This window comes from Magnolia sinica, chromosome 12, assembly GCF_029962835.1.
Source record: "Magnolia sinica isolate HGM2019 chromosome 12, MsV1, whole genome shotgun sequence".
NCBI lineage: Eukaryota > Viridiplantae > Streptophyta > Magnoliopsida > Magnoliales > Magnoliaceae > Magnolia > Magnolia sinica.
In genome coordinates, this window is record NC_080584.1 from 22,315,327 (window position 1) to 22,337,484 (window position 22,158).

A 22,158-nucleotide genomic window follows, 5' to 3' on the forward strand; every position below is an offset into this window, starting at 1 on the left:
ATATTGTTAGTCTCTACCGCTAGCCTCCAGCTCGTGCATGAGATCCCATGGACACGAAGATCCCCCGACCGGTGAGTGGACGGAGGAGATGAATTGGGAGGGGTAGTCCACCCCTTCCCACGTTTGAAGCATGGGAAGTTGCTACAAAGGTTGTGAGGAAGAGTAGTGCTAGGAAGGTTATTTAAATCCACAATTGGAGGACATTTAATATACGGTCAAAAATGAAAATAGTCAATCATCCCGTTAAAAAATCAATGTTATATTGGATGATCGCCCCAACAATTTGGGTAGTTTAATTTATGCTCATATGTACGATGGGTACAGTTTCCGAGGGCATGTCTATCAACATCATGATACGCTAGTGTATCAAATAACTCACGTGGATTTTTCTCCGCATTTTCATCCAGATAGGTTCCGTCAATTTAAAAGGCTAAATCACCCGAGCTTGGATCCCTTGTGCACACCATTAAAACAGAACATAGTCTGCCTGGTGATATTAAAACTAGAAACTCAAGTGGAAGTGGAGAGTTCCATCAAAAGAGATATTGGGGCCCACCAATACGTCATTTTGATTCTTGTGTGGCCCACCGTTGCATCATGCTATTCTCATGTGGCCCACAATTCCATGAAATTTTAGTGAGAATTTAACAACTAAATGGTACGAGGATATTATGGTAGCCTGGGAATGTTCATGGTGGGCCCACTTTAAGAACCATGCAGATCACATTTATGGTGGGTATTTAATTAGGGTCTTACTCTAGCTCGGGTGGTAGACTCTCAGGAGTTTCAATTCCCGGTCAAGGGTTCGAGTGCCCATAGGTGGTGAAATTCCACTAGCATGAGTTTGTGGGGTGTGTGTGCGTGTTAAAAAAAAAAGGTGGGTAATTAGGATTAGCATGATAAAATAATGGAAAGCTCTCCCCACCTGCACATGTGTACTCGCTCCTACAAGTGCCAGCATGGTGGCCCACCTATCATGGGTAGTTATTCCCAATGTCATATATGAACCATCCATATATTGTTCTGGTTGCATGAGCCAAAAAAGAACTTACACCGAGTGTATTGGATTGAAAGGAAAATTTTCGATGGATCACATTCAACTCCAAAAATCATTGGTCTAAAACATCCCATTGGTTTTAGTGGAGCATCAGACCAATAACATCGATGGTTCTGATCAATGGACCATCTCTGCTTGTGGGGTTCATTGAAAAGTAAGTGAATTCAACTTTTGACTAGTCTGTTGGAGTCATTTGTTTTGGACCATATCTACATTAATCTCTTATCACCGTTTGTTTTTAGACAGAGGCTGTTTTTCTGGTTTGTGTTTGAATAGTAAATTGTTATTGTTGTTAAGGATAAGATTTATTTTTAGAGAAAAAGCATGTAGAAAAATGGCATGTCCATGCACGCATGCATGCTTATAAATACATGAACTTACTCCTTCTAAAGCCATATTAAATTCTCTCTCTCCTCTCACTTGCTCCACATGAAAATGGCAGCCATTACTCTCTTTTCTTTTCTTCTTTCTGTTTTAATCATCTCTACAAATTCTAGAAACATACTGTTATGCCCGAACTCGGAAACCGGGCACACAAAATTTCCGATTGTCGAATCCGGCGCCAACAACCTCCGCAGAACCCCATTCTCGACTCTCGACACCCATTTATCAGATTCCGATCCTAGGATACTACAAGAAGGATTTATAATCATCAGTCTGATTCATAATGAGCATAACCCACGAATAATAACCACAAGAATACCATCACAATATCCACTATGATAAAAAAAATTTGGATACAGTGTGTATGAAAGGGAAATATAATATGACGAAAGCAACAAAACTCTAGAAACTCGTCTGCACGCTCCTACTGTTACTATGCTACGGCTGCGTCCTGGCATCACCTGCACGCATCAATCATGTATAAGCTTATAGAAAGCTTAGAGGGTGGTGTAAGTGTGTGCGCAATATAAGCGTGCTCAGAATACAAGGTCAGAGTAATGTGGAACCATGGTGATGAGTACATGAATGCAATCAGCCGTACCAAGGCTATGCGGTAGAAGATATGAATGCTATCGGCTATAACATGGCCATCTGATGCGAGATGCAACTCAAACATGTCAATCCTCATCATATATCAGTACAGTTCTCATTCTGGATAACCACCGGGGTTTAATACACTCCAAGGGCACTGCCGCTCTCCAAGCTACACAATCCAAGTGAGCGTAAGAAACCTCACTATCCACCTGGCCAATAGTCTGCCAATACCTATCCGGCACGTCGATAGCAGACCCATTCGCAAGCTGGTCAAACTCAGTCTAGTATTGCCCCCTACCCTCGGACAAGTAAGGCCACACCCCTTTCCAACCTACCACGACACAGTGTGAGACGTGGCCTCCTGGTATTCGGCCCTCGTGTGCTCATATATCCACTCGGTCTCGACGTTGGAGTCATCCTCTGGTACCATCGGGTTTAGAAATTTTCACCCAGGAACATCTATGGTGCCCGATGCTTAGTAATAATATTTTCGGTATCCAATCCAGCCACCCACGATGTGTCTGTGGAGGCTTTGGCCCTGATGTCACTAGGGCATACAATGATCACAATCACACAAATGCAAGTGCATGAATCATACCATCAGACATGCAACAATCCTGCGCATACCGAGCGCTCATGTGGGGCGACTCCGCCTATCAGGGAGCCCATAAATGATTTGCCCGAAGGCATATGCTATGATCAGTCACTTCTCATATCAGGCATACATATGATGCGTATGATCATGAATCATGGATCTATGTTGTACATGTTATGTGGTGATGGGCTCTGATCAAAATGAAGATGGGCCTAGACGGCCTACACACTGTAAGTATGGGCCTATCAATGGGCCCTAGGGAGAGTGACAATGCGGACATTTAACCGACATCATCCTTACCATGTGGGCCTCTAACCATCATTGCTCCCAAAGCATAGCCCGCTATAAGGGTCGACACATATACCATGGTGGAATCATACTACAATGGGCCTTATGTATGTCCCATTGGGCCTCGACCCATGGGCCTCTAGTACATCAAATGGCCTCACAACATGGGCCTTATATATCTCTCAGTGGATGGGCCATAACTACATTAAGATGGGCTACTTCGACGAATGAATCCCAACTCACGCAACTCGTCCAGCTGCTTCTGCAGTTCCCGCAACTCCATCGATGCCATACGATACGGGACCTTCGAGATAGGCATGGTACCGGGCACAAGTCTATCCGGAACTCAATATGACGGCGCGACGGCAACCCCAAAATCTCCAACACGTCGGGGAAGTCGCAAACAATCGGCCACCGATCAATACAAATGGCAACAAGCTCCTCAACGGCGCGGGACATCAAGTAAGATAACGGCTCTCCTTTGGGCTCGTCTATGAACGAAACTGCAGCAAGCATGGTATGTAGAATGTGACTGTCCTCGCAGAATAGTCCAAAATAGCGTGGTACTCGTCAAGTCAATCCATGTCCAAAATAACGTCGAAATCTGTCATCGGCAGCAAACAAGTCGGCGGGTAAAAAGATATCATCGACAGAACCGGGTAAGATGAACAGAATCACCAATCATGTGGTCCTCTCGAAGGGCATCGATACGGTCCAACTCCTCATGAGTAGACTCATGCAATCCGATCGATCGGCGAAATCCTTGAACATGAATGAGTGAGAAGCACCGAAATCAAATAATACTCGGCGATGCATGAAGAGACAGAAGTATACCCTCGACGACTCCTCCCGGATGATCATGCGGGTCTGCCGAGCCAGGTAAAATCTAACTGGTGGTGGGGAGGTGCTCGTCCCCTCCGAGGTCCCTGGTGGTGCTACTGCTGATGTCGCCGAGGCGCTCGAGCTGCTCTCTTTGTTGTAGCCTCGGAGGTCTGTCTTCCGAGGGGGCCTCGGTGGTAGAATCTGTTGCTCAGGTACTCTTGGCTATTCTTTGTGGAGGCCGTGGTGCTCTCGATTCTGGCCGAGGTCGGGGACACTCCCACTTACGGTGTCCTATCCCACTGCATCCATAGTAGGTATCAGAAAGATGTCTCTGAGGTGGTGCCGCTGGGGTGCCGATGGTGCTACTAGTGCTCTACAGATGGGGGCTCTATACCTCTGTGGCCGTCGATGCTATTGGGAACTACTAGAGGGGCTGCCTCTTCGACCCCTCCTCACGATCTCTGTCGGCTGCGTGCCCCCACTCTGTATCATAAACCGAGCCCTCCACACTATTGCTTGAAAAGTCGGGAGCTCATGCCCAAACTCTAAAACCGGGCTCATAAAATTCTCGATCGCCGAATTTGGCGCCGATCCTCGTAGTACCCCATTCTCGGCTCCGGCACCTATACACCAGGTTCCAATCCTGGGATACAACAAGGAGGGTTTCAAATCATCAATTCAATTATAATGAGCATAACCATAATCATAACCTACGAACAATAACCACAAGAACAACATCACAAAATCCACTATGATAAAAACCTTTAAGTACAATGCGTCGAAAGGAAAATACAAGATAAAGTAAATAACAAAGCTCAACCACACACTCCTGCTGCTGCTATCCTACGGCGTCACCTGCATGCATAAATCGTGCATAAGCTTATGGAAAGCTTAGAGGGTGGTGTAAGTGTGTGCACAATATGAGCGTACTCAGGATGCAAGGTCGGAGAAATGCGCGATGAACACATGTATGCAATCACCGTACTAAGGCCATGCGATGTGAAACATGAATGCGATCGGCCACATCAAGGCCATACAATGCGTAATGCAAGTCAAGCATGTCAATCCTCATCCACATATCAATGCGGCTCCTCACTAAAGCATCAAATCAGTGTGGTTCTCTCTCTGGAATATCACCGAGGTCAAGTACACTCCATGCCAACTTGCCGCCCCTATCTGGATGCACAACCGGGAGGGTGGAAGAGACCTCACTATCCGCCGCCAATATCGGGCCCGGCTCGTCGATAGCAAACCGATTCCTCAAGTTGGTCAAACTCAACCTAGAAATTGCTCCCTCACTCAAAGGGCGGGTAAGGTCACACCTCTTTCCAGTGACCACGACACGTGGAAGACATGGCTCGGTATACGGCCCTCACGCACTCGTGTATCCATTCGGTCTCGATGTTAGAGTCATCCTCTAGTACCATCGGGTTTAGAGATTTTCACCTAGGGACATCTATGGCGCCGTATACTAGAACCAAATATTTTCGATATCCAATCCTGTCATCCACGATGTGTCTGTGGAGGCTATGGACCTGATGTCGCTAGGGCATATAGTAACTACAATCACACAAATGTAAGTGCATGAGTCACACAATCAGTCATATAACAGTCCTGTGTGTACTATGCACTTATATAGGGTAACTCCGCCTATCAGGGAGCCCATAAACAGTTCGCCCGAAGGCGTATGCTATGATCGATCACTCCTCACATTAGGCATACATATGATGCGAATGATCATGAATCATGGATCTATACTAAACATGTATAAAGAGATGGGCTCTGTGTGTAACGGAAATAGGCCTAAACGGCCTACTTACTACAAGTATGGGCCTATCAATGGGCCTTAGGGAGAGTGACAATGCAGACATTTAACCAACATTGTACTTGCAATGTGGACGTCAAACCAACATTGTTCCCAAGGCATGGCCCACTACAATAATCAACACATGAACCATGGTAGAATCACGTTGTAATGGGCCTTATATAGATCTTGTTGGGCCTCGACCCAAGGGCCCAAATACATCAAATGAGCCTCAAACCATGGGCTCATATATCTCAAGTGGGCCTTAGTGGGCAGGCCACAAATACATCAAGCTGGGCCTAAACACACGAGTCTTACATACTTCACAATGGGCCTCATAATATGGGCCCTATACAAATCAAGGTGGGCCTCAACAATGGGCCTTAAATTATCTCCAAAATGGTTGGACAGTTGGATGAAACACATGCATCATGATGGAGCCCACTCTAATGGAGGGTATGGTTTACAATATATACATAAGTGGGTCCCATGTGGGGCCTACCATAATGTTTATTTCCCATCCAACCCACTGTACTGTTTATTTGCATCCAATCTGTTCATATGGTCACGTGGACCTAGGGGCCCACTATACTGTTTATTTGCATCCAATCTGTTCATATGGTCACATGGACTTGGGGGCCCACTGTACTGTTTATTTGCATCCAATCTATTCATATGGTCATGTGGACCAAAGGAGGGCCCACCGCTGTTTATTTGCCATCCAACTGCTCATAAGGTCAAGTGGACCAGGCCGGTCACGTGGACCGGGGGTAGGGCCCACCATAATGTTTATTTGCATCCGGACCTGGTCCGGTCACATTTCCTAGGGCCACGGGAATATTTATTTGCCACCTAAACCGTTCATAGGATCACGGTCAGGGCTCACTGTGATGTGTTCCACAGATCCACCCACCCATTATGTGTGTCCCATTTGGCGCGGTCCAGACCAAATTTTAGCAACATCCAAAACTCGGGTAGGCCCCAAATGATTTTATATGTTTAGGCATGTCCTCACACGATTTTAGATGGTATGGCCCACCTGAGTTCCATATACGGCTGATTTTTGGTGGACCGTAGCCAGGAGGATGGCCCACCAAACGCACCGTGTTGATGTTTGAAACGCATCACGTGGGGCCACGACTAGAGCCGTGAGGTCCAGCCAGGCCGTCCGCCGGCAGCGCCTACGTGTGCGCTGACAGCAGCAGTTGCTGCTGCTGCTTATTTTTTAAAAAAAAATATCTGTTTTTCCACAGATTTTCCTAGGTGGGGCCCATATCAACAGAATCCACCTCGTCCACTTGCTCCTACGGCTCAAGACAAGCCCAACAGGTCTAATATCCGAGGTATTTTCGTGTATAGGATCATCAGGTGGATTTTTAACGGTAAGGACCACCATTTTCCATGCTACGGCCCACTAGATGCTCGGATTACTTTCATTCCTCGACTCAACGCCTAATGATCCCGAGAATGGAATGGATGGTTTGGATTAAATATATACATTAAGGTGGGGCCTACATGAGTGGCCCACCTCTTCTCTCTTTTCTTCTTTTTCTTTTGCAAGTACACACCCATGTCAGTATACACAATCCATGTTAGCCTCGTCCGTCCAGCGTCTAGTGACGCTGGACGATATGGATAGACACATGCATTGTGGTGGGTCCCACATGGATGTGGCCCACCAACTATATATATATATATGTATATTTATAAATTAGTATAGTATAATATACCATATATATATGTATATATATACATATACATATATATACATATATATATATATTCCCAGGATGGTGGATTTTTACCTAAAATGTGGTGGGCCTCACCATTGATGAATGGAGTGGATTTAACATGATTTGGTAGGGCCCACTTCATTATAGGGAGGGAAAAGAGAGAGAGAGAGAGAGAGAGAGAGAGAGAGAGAGAGAGACGGTGATAGAGAGGAGGGACCCGCCACTATGGGCCCTCCATTGATATAACACATACATCAAGTAAGTCCCACAACAAGTGGCCCTTAAAATTGAAAGCAACGGTAGATCACCTACCTTATCTTCCTTCTTCTTGGTCCCTTAGACTCCAATGCTCCTTAGCTTCCCTTTTAATGGAGGTTGATGGGAGATTGATGGTGTGGATGAGAGATGAGAGGGTGCGCCACACTTGTTATTTGGGAGAGACTTGGATATTGGAGCTCTCATGAGATTTTGAAAAATTGCTAGAGAATGAGAGGGAGAGATAGGAATAATGGATGAAGGGATGGGTGGAGTGGTGGTTGTAAGAAAAGGGTGATGAGAGGTATGGCTTAGTTTGAAATTTGTGAGAAAGAGAGATGGTTGTGGTTGAAAATGGGAAAAAGAGGAATGGTGAGGTGGAAAGAGAGTAGACTTTTGAAAAAGTAGGGATGGGTTGTTGGACTTGAGGTATGGTTGTACTTGACATTGATTTATGGGACATATCGTAGAGATTCCCTCGAGATTCGCAACGTGCGGCGTTTCTTCAGAATAAACGCAAATCGACATCTTCTAACCTGGGTATCGGAATAGGTGCGTGAGTCGCGGCGTTGGAACCGGGCGACGACGGTCGCCAAGATATAGGTTTTGGTTAGCCGACTTTGGCATACAGGTCTCGGCTTAGAATTGCGTGCAAACATCGGATATGGTGTGAAGGTTGTCGAATTCGGCCGGAAGGATCGCGGAAGCTAATGGAATGGTACGGACTAGGACACGGGTCTTACATTATGTATGTCCCATTGGGCCTCGACCCATGGGCCTCTAGTACATCAAATGGCCTCACAACATGGGCCTTATATATCTCTCAGTGGATGGGCCATAACTACATTAAGATGGGCTTAATCATATGGCCTCATATACGGCCATATGTACATTGCAATGGGCCATAATCCCATGGGCGTTGGCCTCAACGGACGGCCCACAAACATACCAAGATGGGCCTCATCGCATGGTCTTAAAATAATTTCCAAATGATTGGACGGGTTGGATGAAACACATGCATCATGGTGGGGCCCACACTAATGGAGGGTGTGGTTTACAATACATACATAAGTGGGTCCCATGTGGGGCCTACCATAATGTTTATTTTCCATCCAACCCATTGATAAGGTCACTCAGACCTGGGGCCCACAGTAATGTTTATTTGCCTCCAATCTATTCAAAGGGTCACGTGGACCAGGGTAGGGCTCACTGTAATATTTATTTGCAATCCAATCTATTCATAAGGTCAGGTGGACCTTGAGTAGGGCCTACTATAATATTTATTTGTAATCCAATCTATTCACAAGGTCACGTGGGCCTGGGTAGGGCCCACTGTAATATTTATTTACAATCTAATCTATTCATAAGGGTCACGTGGACCGAGGGGGCCCACTGGAACGTTTATTTGCCACCCAAATGGACAAGGGCCCATGGGGATATTTTTATTTATTTATTTTTTTTAATCACATGGACAGGGAGCCCACCGTGATGTGGTTCACAAATCCAACCCACTCATTAGGTGCGTCCCACTTGGTTGAGGGTTCAGGCCAAGTTTCAGCACCATCCAAATTTTAGATAGGCCCCACCAAGTGATTTTATATGTTTTTGGCATGTCTTCACATGATTTTAGATGGTGTGGCCCACCTGAGTTCCGTATACGACTGATTTTTTGGGGGTGGCCACCTGGTCCTTGGGGACCCATCAAATGTACTGCTGTCGACTCTTTTATTTTTATTTTTTTTAAAAATTATTTTTCCACGGATTTTCTTAAGTGAGGCCCACATTGGGCAGATCCACTCCAGCCATTGGATTCCACGGTCTTTTTTAAAAATCTATTTTTCCACGGATTTCTTAGGTGAGGCCCACATCGGGCAGATCCACTCCAGCCATTGGATTCCACGGTCCAAGACCGACCAGATGAGTCCAATATGCAGCATGTTTTTGGCGAGTAAAAGGATCCAGGTGGTTTTCAACGGTAAACACCACTATTTCCTATGGTATGGCCCGCCAGAAAACGGGATCAACTTCATTTTTTGGCTCAATACCTAAAATGAGCTGAAGAATGGAATGGACGGCGTGGATCGGCCCCATACATCAAGGTAGAGCCTACAATGGTAGCCTATCCCAAAAGCAACTTTTGTTAGCTTTATTAGTACACACCCATGTCAGTACATACACTCCATGTTAGCCATCCCTCTGCCTCACGTCCAGCGTCCAGACGCTGGGATAGACACAGCATCATGGTGGGTCCCACATGTACGTGGCCCACCTACACCTATACACATATATATATAATATATATATATATATATCTTATATTATATATATATAATATTATATTATATATCATATATATATTATATAAAATATAACATTTAACAAGAAGGGCATTGGATCCATTTCAACAGTGGATTGTGTGGATCTTCACCTACAATAGGGTGGGCCACACCGTCTGATGTTGATGGACGGAGTAGATATAACACATTTTGGTGGGATCCACACCATCACAATGGAAAGAGGGAGAGAGAGAGAGAGAGAGAGAGAGAGAGAGAGAGAGAGACAAGAGAGACGGTGATGGGGAGGAGGGACCCCGCCACTATGGGCCCTCCATTGATACAACACATACACCAAGTGGGTCCCATAACAAGTGGACCCTAAATTTTAAAATTAACGGTGGATCACCCACCTCTAGGCCTCTTCCTTGCTCTCTTAGCCTTCTATGCTCCTTGCCTTGCCTTTTGATGGTGGTTGATGAAAAATGAATGGTTGAGATGGGAGATGAGAGGGTGGGCCACACTTGGAGTTGAGAGAGAGTGTTTGGACGTTGGAAATTTTGGGTTGCTTGAGAGATTTGAGAAATGAGAGAGAGGGAGTGAGGTGATGGGAATAATATGGATGGGGTGATGTAAGGAAGGGTATGGGTTGGGTTGAAAATTTGTAAAAGTGGTATGGTTGTGGTTGAAAATGGGAAAAAGAGGAATGGTGATGGGAGAGAGTGGACTTTTGAAAAAAGTAGGGATGGGTTGTTGTACTTTGGGTAAGGCTTGTACTTGACATTGATTGATGGGACATATCGTAGAGATTCCCTCGATATTCGCAACGCGCGGCGTTTCTTCGGAATGAACGCAGGCCCACATCTCCTGGCCTGGGTATCGGTTCGGTGCGCAAGTCGCGGCGTTGGAACCGCAGCGATGGTGCGGTCGCTATGATACAAGTTTCGGTTCGAACCGACTTCGGTATGTGGGACCTGGTTTAAGATCACGTGCAAACGTCGGATACGGTGTGAAGGTTGCCGGAATTCGACCGGAAGGACCGCAGAAACCAATGGAACGATACGGACTAGGACACGGGTCTTACACATACCTCCAATCCATTCTCATTCTCTAGCACCATCAGATTCTCTCTCCTCTACAAGACTCGACGACTACCGAGGCCCGTCGTCATCATCGTAACCCTCATCGTGACCTTGGTAGCAGTAATTTCACCCATATTTGTGACTCTTCAAGATTCGCTTCTTTAGGCCTTCGCATGGCCGAATTTGCATTTTGTGATAAATCACTACCATATAGCATTAGAGCAAAGGACTCGGTTGATAGCATGACAATTTCGGAGAAAGTGGCTCAACTAGGTAACAAGGCATATGGGGTGGCTAGGCTTGGACTTCCCATGTATGAATGGTGGTCACAGGCTCTCCATGGTGTGGCCAACATTGGCCCAGGTACCCATTTTGATAATAGTAGCATCCCAGGGGCCACAAGCTTTCCAACAGTTATTCTCACCACGGCGTCATTTAATGAGTCACTATGGAAAACATTAGGGCAGGTAAAAATGTTAAGATTTGTTATTTTTTATTTTGTTGGTAATCTTAGAAATAAAATTGGTTAATACAAAGGTGTATTATAAGATGTTCGATTTCGTTTAGTCGTGATTAGGTCACTCATTGAACACACATCAATAATTTAGCCGCGATTAGCATGAGCCAAGCACAGCAAAAGGAGATTGAGCATGAAATAATTGATTGGGCTCGGCCCAATCAAGTCATGCATCAGACACCCAAGCCAGACTCCCAGAACTTGCTCGGGCTTGTTAGATCGGGCCTTAATTGGATGGTCAACAATATCTGATATATGGGGAGACTTTGTGCATCTCCCATCACTTATGAATTGTTTGGATAACTAGAAAGTGGGTCCCACATGCTTAGTTTTTTTGGGCTGAACAAAACCTAGATGGAGCACTATATATTTCATGAAATATAAAATAACTAACATTTCCCAAATAAGCTACTGGAGTTCTTATGCTAATGATGTTGTTCTTCTTTCCTTGCATGTTGAAGGTTGTTTCTACGAAGGCAAGGGCCATGTACAATCTTTCCTTGCATGTTGAAGGTTGTTTCTACGAAGGCAAGGGCCATGTACAATCTAGGGTTAGCTAGATTGACATTCTGCTGTCCTAACATCAATGTTGTTAGGGACCCTAGATGGGGTAGAATCACAGAGACCCCAGGTGAAGATCCGTTCATTGTTGGCGACTATGCTGTGAATTATGTGAGGGGCTTGCAAGACGTCGAGGGCTACAAAAATCCCAAGGACTTGAACTCTAGGCCACTCAAGGTTGCTGCATCTTGCAAGCATTATGCTGCTTACGATGTCGACAACTGGTTAGGTGTCGACCGATACCACTTTGATGTAAGGGTAATTACTACTCAATTGAAGCTCTTCCCTTCACTGGTTGGACCATATCATGAAAATAATAAAGGGCGTTCAATAAGTGGGCCGTATTTGAATGATAAAAGATAGACAAGAAAAAGAAACCAATTGCCCTAATTCAATGTGGCCCACTGATGAGCAGACTCAGACTGGGCAAGTTCAAGATGGGGTATTCCTGATTATTATCCTGGATTGCGCTATGTTCTTCCCCATAAATGTATCTTTTAAATAATTTTTTTTTTCTGAAGGTGACCGAGCAAGATATGGTGGAGATGTTCCTCCGCCCATTCGAGATGTGTGTAAAGGAAGGAGATGTTAGCAGCGTCATGTGCTCTTACAACCGTGTCAATGGCATCCCCACATGTGCCGACCCAAAACTCTTATCTCAAACTATAAGAGGAGAATGGGATCTTCATGGGTAATGATCTTTTCCTTCTTCTTATTTTTTTTATTTTTATTTTTATTTTTTTTTACTCTTGAAAAAAAGAAGCTATGTTGGTATTTTCTCAATTCAATCACATAAATGAAAATGGTTTTGAAGTATCCACATATAGCTATGAAAATCAATATTTTAAATTTTCCAACTAACTTAGTTAATTTAACTTGTAATTTTCTACTTCATATATATTTTTAATCATTTCTTGATATATTTGGCATTTCTTCGCATGATCCGATCATTGTAAGTTTTTTTTTTTCACAGCATTTACCATTGTTGTATGGAATGAATGCAAAATCCAGAACGATGATTGGATCTTTCAACATGTTCAAATCAGTTGAATCGTGGGTTCAAGCCCAACTTACCTACTAAAAAAAAAAAAAAAAAACTAGTGGCACCTTAGCCTACCATGCAACTAATAGTCTTAGAACATTTCTCATGCACATAAAATGGACTGTTGTTAAGGAAATCTATTCTACTCATTAGTACACAATACAGCTGCATTAATGCTTATTAAACCTGCAATGTAGATGATATTTTAATCTCAAAAATTTTCACAGGTACATTGTTTCTGATTGTGATTCAATCGAGGTCATTCATCATGGCCACAAATGGCTTGACGACACAGCTGAGGATGCAGTCGTGCAAGTACTCCGAGCTGGCAAGCTCCTAATCTCAATAACCCAACTTGCAATCGAGCAATTTTCTCTCTTAATCATATATTAATTTTCTTTTTTTGAATTTTTGTTTAATTTTCAGGGATGGATTTAGACTGTGGAACCTACTATACTAATTTCACAGAATCATCAATCATGAAAGGAAAGGTCAGAGAGAGTGATGTGGACAAGGCATTGAGGAATCTCTACGTCATGCTAATGAGGCTCGGATTCCTTGATGGAAGCCCTACCTACGCATCGCTTGGAAGAGATGATGTCTGTTCAATGGAGAACATGGATCTGGCAGCTGAATCTGCAAGGGAAGGGATCGTTTTGCTCAAGAATGAAGGTGACACCTTGCCTTTTAGATCCAACAAGTACAAGAATCTTGTTCCTGGTTGGCCGACATGCTAATGCTACCATGGCCATGATCGGAAACTACGCAGGTAATTTTTTATTTTTTATTTGGCAATGATTTTGATCCTCCTCAACTAGAATTTCCCATATTCCCTTGTGGTCCACTTAGTATCCTGTAGGATCTAATGAGACTATTTTAGTGAAATTCGACTGTCTCGGTCCAAAAACCCTAGTTACTTTTGGATTTACTTCTCAATCAATGACAACTAATTGGGCAATTACCAATGTGATGTCCATAACTGTATAGCTGTAATGTGCCCAATTGGTTAGTTGAGGTCCATCTTCACTTGGGCCATTACCAACTATACACATTGCTTGTAGCTCAGCCCACTCAGTTAACCCATTAGAAGCTTAGAAATTTTGCTACCGAGTTTTTTGTTCTTTTTGTACAAACCTTACTATAATGCTATAGGGTGGAATGCACTACTAATGCATTAGACGTTGATATGTTGATTTGGTTTTATTACAGGCATTCCATGCCACTATGTGACTCCCCTGGATGCCTTCTCTTCATGGGCAACTGTTCATCACGAAATGGGGTGTGGTGACGTTGCATGCAAGAACCAATCCTTCATCAATCAGGCAGTGGCAGCCTCAAAAGAAGCAGATGCAACGATCATTTTTGCGGGGTTAGACTTATCCATCGAGGCCGAAAGCTTGGACCGGACTAATCTCCTCCTTCCAGGTTACCAAACTCAGCTGATCACTGATGTCGCCAATGCCGCCGCAGGTCCAGTCATACTCATCATACTTTCTGCTGGAGGCGTTGACATCACATTCGCAAAGACCAACCCCAAGATTAATGCTATCATCTGGGCTGGGTACCCTGGCCAAGAAGGTGGTCGGGCAATCGCAGATGTTGTCTTTGGACATTACAATCTAGGGGGGAGGCTACCGATTACTTGGTACACTGCAGATTACGTAACCAAGCTTCTCATGACATCCATGCAAATGAGACCAGTTGATAACTTAGGCTACCCTGGGAGGACGTACAAATTCTTTGATGGTCCAGTGGTCTACCCATTTGGCTATGGGCTCAGTTACACTCAGTTCAAGTACAAGATCACATCTGCACCAACATCCGTTACAAAGAAATTGAAGACGCACCAACATTGCCATGACATTAGCTTAAAACCCAATGCATTTGTGTCATCATGCCCGTCTGTGTTGATCGAAGAGACAAGATGTGGCGATGCTATCAACGTTGAGATTGAAGTGAGTAATGTGGGGCATCAAGATGGGTCCCACGTCATCTTGGTCTACTCGAAGCCGCCTACCGATTTGGTTGGAGACCCTATTAAGCAAGTGGTAGAGTTCAGATGGGTGTTCGTACCTACTGGTGTGAGCAAGACAGTGAAGTTCTCGATTGACGTCTGTAAGGGCTTGAGTGTGGTGACAGATACAGCTTACCTAGTTTTGCCAGCAGGGGTGCACACAATAATTGTTGGTGATGGAGATGAAGCTGTATCATTCCCAGTCCATGTTAGCCTGTACTCTTAGTCATGAAGGGGAATGGGAAGATACTTCTCACAAACAACTTCCCCTTCCCATGCATTGCATATGCAAATCTATTGTTGAATATTGTTGAGAGAAAAGGTCTTGCTATGAATAGATGATAATTTATTTTTTAACTGACATTAAAGTTTTTTGAGTGGATTGTCTTTAAACTCTATCATGGCCACCTCATGATGATCCCCACTCTTTGTTATCCGCTGAATATTTAAGAAGAATACTCATATAATTGTTAAAAGCTAAGTAATCAACTTGGTGAAGTCAATCTATCTAATAGACTATTTGAAAGCGCTTGATTGTAATCAACCTAGTAATAGCCTATCACATTCCGCTAGAGGGAGTTTTTGTACTCTCATTACAGATTCCTAACTTAGAGAAAGGAGGAGGGTTATGTCAGTTTGGCAGCCGGTGTCAAACTTATGCTATGGCTTTCATCATGAATCTGAAAATGTGACTTTCATCTCATGCAAAAGCATTCCCTGTAAGTGACCTGCCACATTAAAACCCGGGTGTAGTGAGAAATAGGCAAATGTTAGCTAGGCTTTCTGGAAGCGGCGCGCCGCAACAATGTCCAGTTGTTAACAGAGTGGCTGATGGGCTGGCTCACTTGGGCAGTAAGAACCAATTGGACAGGGACTTCGAGCAGCTTCAGGACCTCCTGCTTATGATCAAAGGGGAGCTTCTTCTCGACCGAATGGACCTAGGTATAGTCAGATAATCAAAATGAGGATTTGTCTAGAATTCAATCTTCAATACGATAGGCTACCTCTTCAAACTTTTTGTATTAGAGGTCCAGCCCAAATTGTATGTCTTCTGTAAAGCAGCTCTTTAGATTAATGAAACAAGTGCTTCTTTTTTAAAAAATAATGTAGGCAAGGGTTTCCACAGTATCTGGACATTATCGGCAGGTAAAATAGGCAAATGTTGAGTGTTTGAAAGCAACATGTCGCAACAATGCCCAGTTGTTAAGAGAAGCAAGCAAGGGTTTCCACACCACTCTGGACATGAGTAGGTAAAGAAGCTAGTTAAAGAGAATTAGATTCATCTTGCTACATGGAATATAAGAACAACGTAGATAAGAAGAAACTAAGAGAGTAAACATAGGTTGTAGTTAGGAGACCAAGTGAAAAGGAGCCTTAGAGAAATTAATGGATAAAAACTTTGATATATAGGAAAAGAAAACAATAAAAATGAAATAAGGATTGTGGTAGATAAAAATATAAAATAAAATTGTATTTGTTAACGAAGAAAGTGATAGAATTTTATTAATAAAACTTGTGTTAGGAGAGGAGACAATCAATATTATCAGTATATATGTAAATTAGGGCTTTTTTTTTATTGTTACCCTCATCCTGGCCTGTATATATGGCTGATTTCTCTGGATCCATAATGACTGCCCTTGACTTGCCATACATCATAGAGATACCAGCCTTCGAATAATGTTATAGTGGTATTTTAGGAGTGATATGAACATTTTTTTTTAAAAAAAATAATAAAATAAAATAAAATCCTAACAAATATCGTGCAGAAATCAGGCCACCTGCAGCTTTCGATGAGGCAACCAAGATGGATCTGTTCTAAAAAAATTTCAGACCTAATAATCTAAAACACTTGTTTTATTCAGCTACATAAAACGCCCAAGCTTTGTGGTTAAATCCATCCACACACGAGGTGAAAATCATTATGTTACCGTACCTCCGATTTCAGATTGCTGCTACTGCTCTTACAATGGCCCTGTCTGTAGGCACTGTTATTGGCTTTGCTTAGACAGGAAGATAGGATTTCTCAATTGCTGCTGCTGTAGCATGCACAACAGAAAGGACGTTGCTGGCTTCAGCCAGTCACAGAGAGAGAAGCTGCCGGAAATTTTCTTTTGCAAAAGAAGTTACTGGAATTGATTTTTTCATTTCCTTGCTATAATCGGAAACAGGAAAGTCAATTTATAGGCATTTGGAGTCATTGTGAAATTACAAAAATATCCAATCTAGATGCATCTAGCATTCATTAGGTGCATGTAACAGAACTTGGGAATTCCAAAAGCTTGGAACGGTGGAGCTAGAAGATAATGCTGGAAATGTTCAGGTAGTCCAAACGTCTGTTTGGGTTTGACGTTTCCAACACTATCTTCAGGCCTCATCCAGTGGGGTCGCGTGATTGGCTGGCTGATCAGAAACCATTGTTGTGGATGGCTGATGCTAGCAGTGTTCTGGCTGGGCTGATGTTTGCTTGGGTGTGTGCTGCAAGGTTGGTGGATGATAGCAGTTGGTTGAATCTGATGGTTGATGTGTGATGCAGTCTTCTATGGCTAGTGGCTTGACGATATGTGGCTGTCAGCTATGTAGCAGGGTCGTGCGGTTTTCCGAGTTGATTGAGTTGATGTCTCTAGGTGAAATTCAAATGTTCTATCGTCTTGATGTCTGAAGCAGTTCTTAGGGCCAAATTCAGTTTCGACGCCATGTCAGCTTCTCTTCTTTCTAGCAGGAGAAGCTGATCTAAAGCATTGTCTTCTCAAGGGTGGCTAGAGCCTCCTGTTCTTTTTTCTTCTATTTTCCGTTTGCTGATTAGGCGATATGATAGGTGAGCCCCAGTGTTCTTGTGGAGCCTACCTGCTGAAAGTCCCGTTTGTACATCCTTGGCTCTATTTACCAAAGATACAGTGGGTGTGTCCCCACTTTTTAAAATTTTTTTAAATTTTCTAAATTTTTTTCTTTTAAAGGTAGACCAACAAAACAACATAAAACTACTCCTAAATCCTCCAAGTTCAAACGGTATGGCCTGCCTGATATTTGAGTGAGGCTGATTTTTGTATTTCCAGTTCATCCCGGGGACCTATATCTAATTAACAGGTTTGATAAAAGATACACAAATTGGTGACCCCGAACACAAACCTATGGTTTGCATTTTGTCTCCATTGTTTCCTGTGGTGTGGCCCACCTGAGTTGTGGATCTCACTAATCTTTTGCTTCAGGTCCTAGAACCAATGATAGAACTGATGGGCAGAAGGTATTTTTCATATACAACAAAGTGGATCACAAGCTTGGGTGCTTTACCATTCCGGTCCAAAATTTTCTTATTAAATCCCGAAGGATATGAAATTCTATTAACATAAAGTAGTTTTTTTTTTCCATGAATGGCAGTTGCCGGTCATTAAAGGTTCTCAATGATTTCCTTTCCACGTTTCATGCCGCTTCGGGTCTCAAAGAAAATAGGGGAAAGAGCAGCCTACATACTTTCCCCAACATGGCTAAGGGGCGTATCAAGCCGTAGAAAGGCAGTTATAGATCAACAGGTCAGCCTACATAGGCCTTGGTGTGCAAATATTTAAAGGTAGAGTAAGGTGCTCTTTCTTTCAACCTATTGGAATGGATGCTAGGGAGGATTTTTGGGTCGAAAGTGACACAGGGAGGGACATGATGAGGTCAATCACCGTGTTCCTCAGGGATAACTACTCCGAATTTATGGAGCTCTCTATACTCCTCACACGAGGGATGAAAATAGAAATATTTTCTAATAAATTTGAAATAAATTGATTGATGATTTTTTTTTTTTTGGTTAAATGAAATTACAATCCTTTAAATAGTGTACTCAAACCTAGGACTCAAGCTCCAACTCAAACTCCTAAAAATGTGACTTACTATAAATAACATTCATGCGGGTTTTCGCCCAAAAATAATAAGTTTCCAAATTGGCCTAACCACGTTATTCTCCTAATTTTTCTTAACCCTTTTCATGTTGGGCACGACTCCTACAACTCAAAGGATCAAAAGTTATTATCAAACTAAAACTTACCAATTATAGTAAAAAAATAAAATAAAATGGACTTTTGACCATCAATTAGATGAAATCCCGCAAATCCAGCATGGGCAACCTGGCATAGCGGGGTTGGTAGGCTAAAGTAGCTTCTCCTACCCAAAATCATATATGAGATGTCCAAAAACTCATTGCGATTTGTGAGATATGACTATTTTAAGGTTTTGACGGCCATGATCATTTTCACCTCCGATCAGGCCTTCTCTGATCCACCTTTGCCATGAAAGTGTCCGTGACCCATTGTACATTAGAAAAGGAGGTGCCTAAACCAAGCAGGTAAAGCCACCCTTATTAACCATGTGCTTAGTAGTGTTCCCATTCTTACCCTAGCGGTAGTAGAAGTGCCAAAGATGGCCCCATCGGATATTGAGAGGCATTTTTGCTGGCTTCTTCTGAAGGTGGAATGATGACAAGAAGATCCTTCACTGGATCAGTTGGGATCAAATATCTTTAAAGCAGATAGTGGCTAGGGAATTAAAAGGCTTTATGATGTGATGAAAGGGCTGGCCTGGGCTGTCGAGTATGCCGATTATCCCAACTTGTGGAGGGAATTTATGAGGGAAAAATATGAATAAGATTTCTCAAGGAAGTCCTAAGATCACTTGTTTGTATCAGGAGAGCTAGCGACAAAGGTATAGAAGTTCATCTCCTCTTTGTTTGATATCACCTTCTTGGAGGGTCAATTCGTAACATATTGAGTTACCCAATAGTGGAGTGTGGCAACTGCGATAGGTGGTTTGGGCCAGCCTTGTAGCCTTGTCCTATGCTTTGCTTTGTGGGAGATTTGGCTCCCCTAAAAGGGAAGGCATTTTGAGGGTGTTCAGGAGGACGTGAGGAAAATCATTCATCAGGTTCATAGGTAGCTGCACATCATCTTCCCCCTCCTTCCTAAAACTTCTCAAAATTCTCCTTCCACTAGGCCCCTCCTTCAAACTCTCTTCGATCACCAAAAATCGCAAGGTGCATAACGGGCTCATACGGAAGCATGATTGGACTTTCCAAGTAGCTGAAAAACGCTTATGACTATCTATTAAAAGAAAAGGCCAACGCGTGCAACGGCTTTTCAGCCAGCAAGCAATGACTGCTTCAAAGCCGTTGCACGCTAGCGCACCTGAATGCTCAAATGAACTACTATCTAATGTTAGTAGTGCTGAGCTGAACTTATCAAACCAGGATCTAAGAGCCTGTTTCAAGCAATAGATGGCCTTCATTAGATGGCAAACCAAATTAGAGTTGGTAGAGGAAGTCAAACCTGGAGGTGGTTGCATATAGACTTCTTCAGATAGATCTCCATGAAGAAAGGTGTTCCCCCTTGACTCTCCTCTAATCCTTTTACTGCCACAAGGCTGGCTAATCGCATGCAGCAGGAGTAAGGGAACTCCCCTAGTTCTGGAAGGCACATGGAACGTCGACTCAAAAAGGGCCTCTTAGATCTCTATGCTTTAGCTTGAGGGCTCCCAGGGGTCGGAAGGCAGCGAGGGAAGGAGGGGGACACTGGGCAGGATCTTTCAGCGGGAGTAGTTCCCCCCCCCCAAAAAAAAAAAAAAAAAAAAACTCCTAAGGTGATTATAGTACAATAAGCTAAGCGAAGGAGGGGTGGATGAAGATCAATGTAGACTGATCAACGTGTGGCCACCCAAGGCCTTCGGGAAGAGGGCGAGTGTGCAGATGAGCGCAAGGTGATTTTCTTTTTGCCATCTCATCTAGCTATGTTTGGAGGTTAAATGTTCAGGTTGAGGCTAAACCCTTGGCCGAGGGCCTTGCCCTATGTGTGGCTCCACAGAGTCTTCCTATGATTATAGTGGAGAGCGATTCGCAGACAATTGTTGATTTGTTCAACAAAGATAGCCATTGCCATTGGTATTTGTGGTATTGGAGAGCTAGTGTGGATTCATTAAGGTAAGCAGCCCAAGTCCAGATTGTTTATGCCCCAAGGAAATCCAATGCAGTCGCTGATGGCCTAGAGCGATTGGGAAGTTCCTCCCAACCGAAATGGTTATTCCAGACCTCCCTAGACCTTCTTCCAGTTGCAGAAGAGCCCTTTTCCTTAATCGTGTTGACCTGGAATCTCTTAGGGAGGATAGAAGGCATTGATTTTCTATTTTTTATTATTAGTTTTTTTTAGGGGTACATGATAGGCAGGAGGGCTGGAGTCTCTTGTCCACCTGAATTGCTTTGTATAACTGTATAGTTTTTTCCTCTTTTAATATATTTTCCTTCTCTGTAAAAATAAAATAAAATGTGGTGTTGCCAACATTTCAAATCCCTAAATATCACAACACAAATTTAGTAATTAGAAATCTCTTTAGATTAAATTGCAATTCAATTCAATTGCATTTCTATTGAGTCTTCCCAATCCAAATCTAACCAAAAAGAAAAAACAAAAGAAAACAAACATACACAAGACCAATAATCACCACAGAGATGTTCACTTAGAATGCTTTACCTTAACATACAACACATTCTTTCCCTCCAAATGTATCACTTGTTCATAACATCCCCAGTGGTACAAATGGTAGGATGCATAATCAAGATCATCTGGGCCGAATATCAGGATGGTCCATTCATCGATCGGGCATGCTACACCAAGAAAATAAATGGACAGCTGATATCTAACGCAGATGTTGAAACTAAGGGATACATTATAAAATGGCAACGTTATATGTTAAAGTTCTTATACAACCAATGTTGAATGCATACATTTATTAAAACCACCCACGCAGAGAGGGTGGGCCATGCCATATTGTTATCGTCTTGATCATGGTGCATTGGCATGAGCATCAATGTCGGCGTCGGCTTCAGCTTCAGCATCACCCCCTATGTTGGTGTTGGCATCAGCGTCAGCATCGCCAGCATCCGTCTCCATGCTCGGGAGGGCCCTGGCTGATGGCCTCCGCACCTATAAGGGCCCGGACTTCAAAGTTAACATCCACGAGTGAGCTTTGGGGTGTTGGTGCTGTTGAAATCATGAAATCCCCTTGATATACATTGATACACCATACTCTGACAGCTTGAGCTTTTACAGTAAATGGTTGTTTGACATGGTCATGATCACAAAGATGATTGAACTCTCTTTATGGCTATGCACT

At 43.4% G+C, this 22,158-nt stretch overlaps 1 pseudogene; it reads left to right on the top strand.

Annotated features, from left to right (window-relative positions):
- The first annotated feature begins 11,054 nt into the window (after nt 1-11,054).
- Nucleotides 11,055-15,279, top strand: LOC131220402 (probable beta-D-xylosidase 5; annotated as a pseudogene).
- Nucleotides 15,280-22,158: the final 6,879 nt, after the last annotated feature.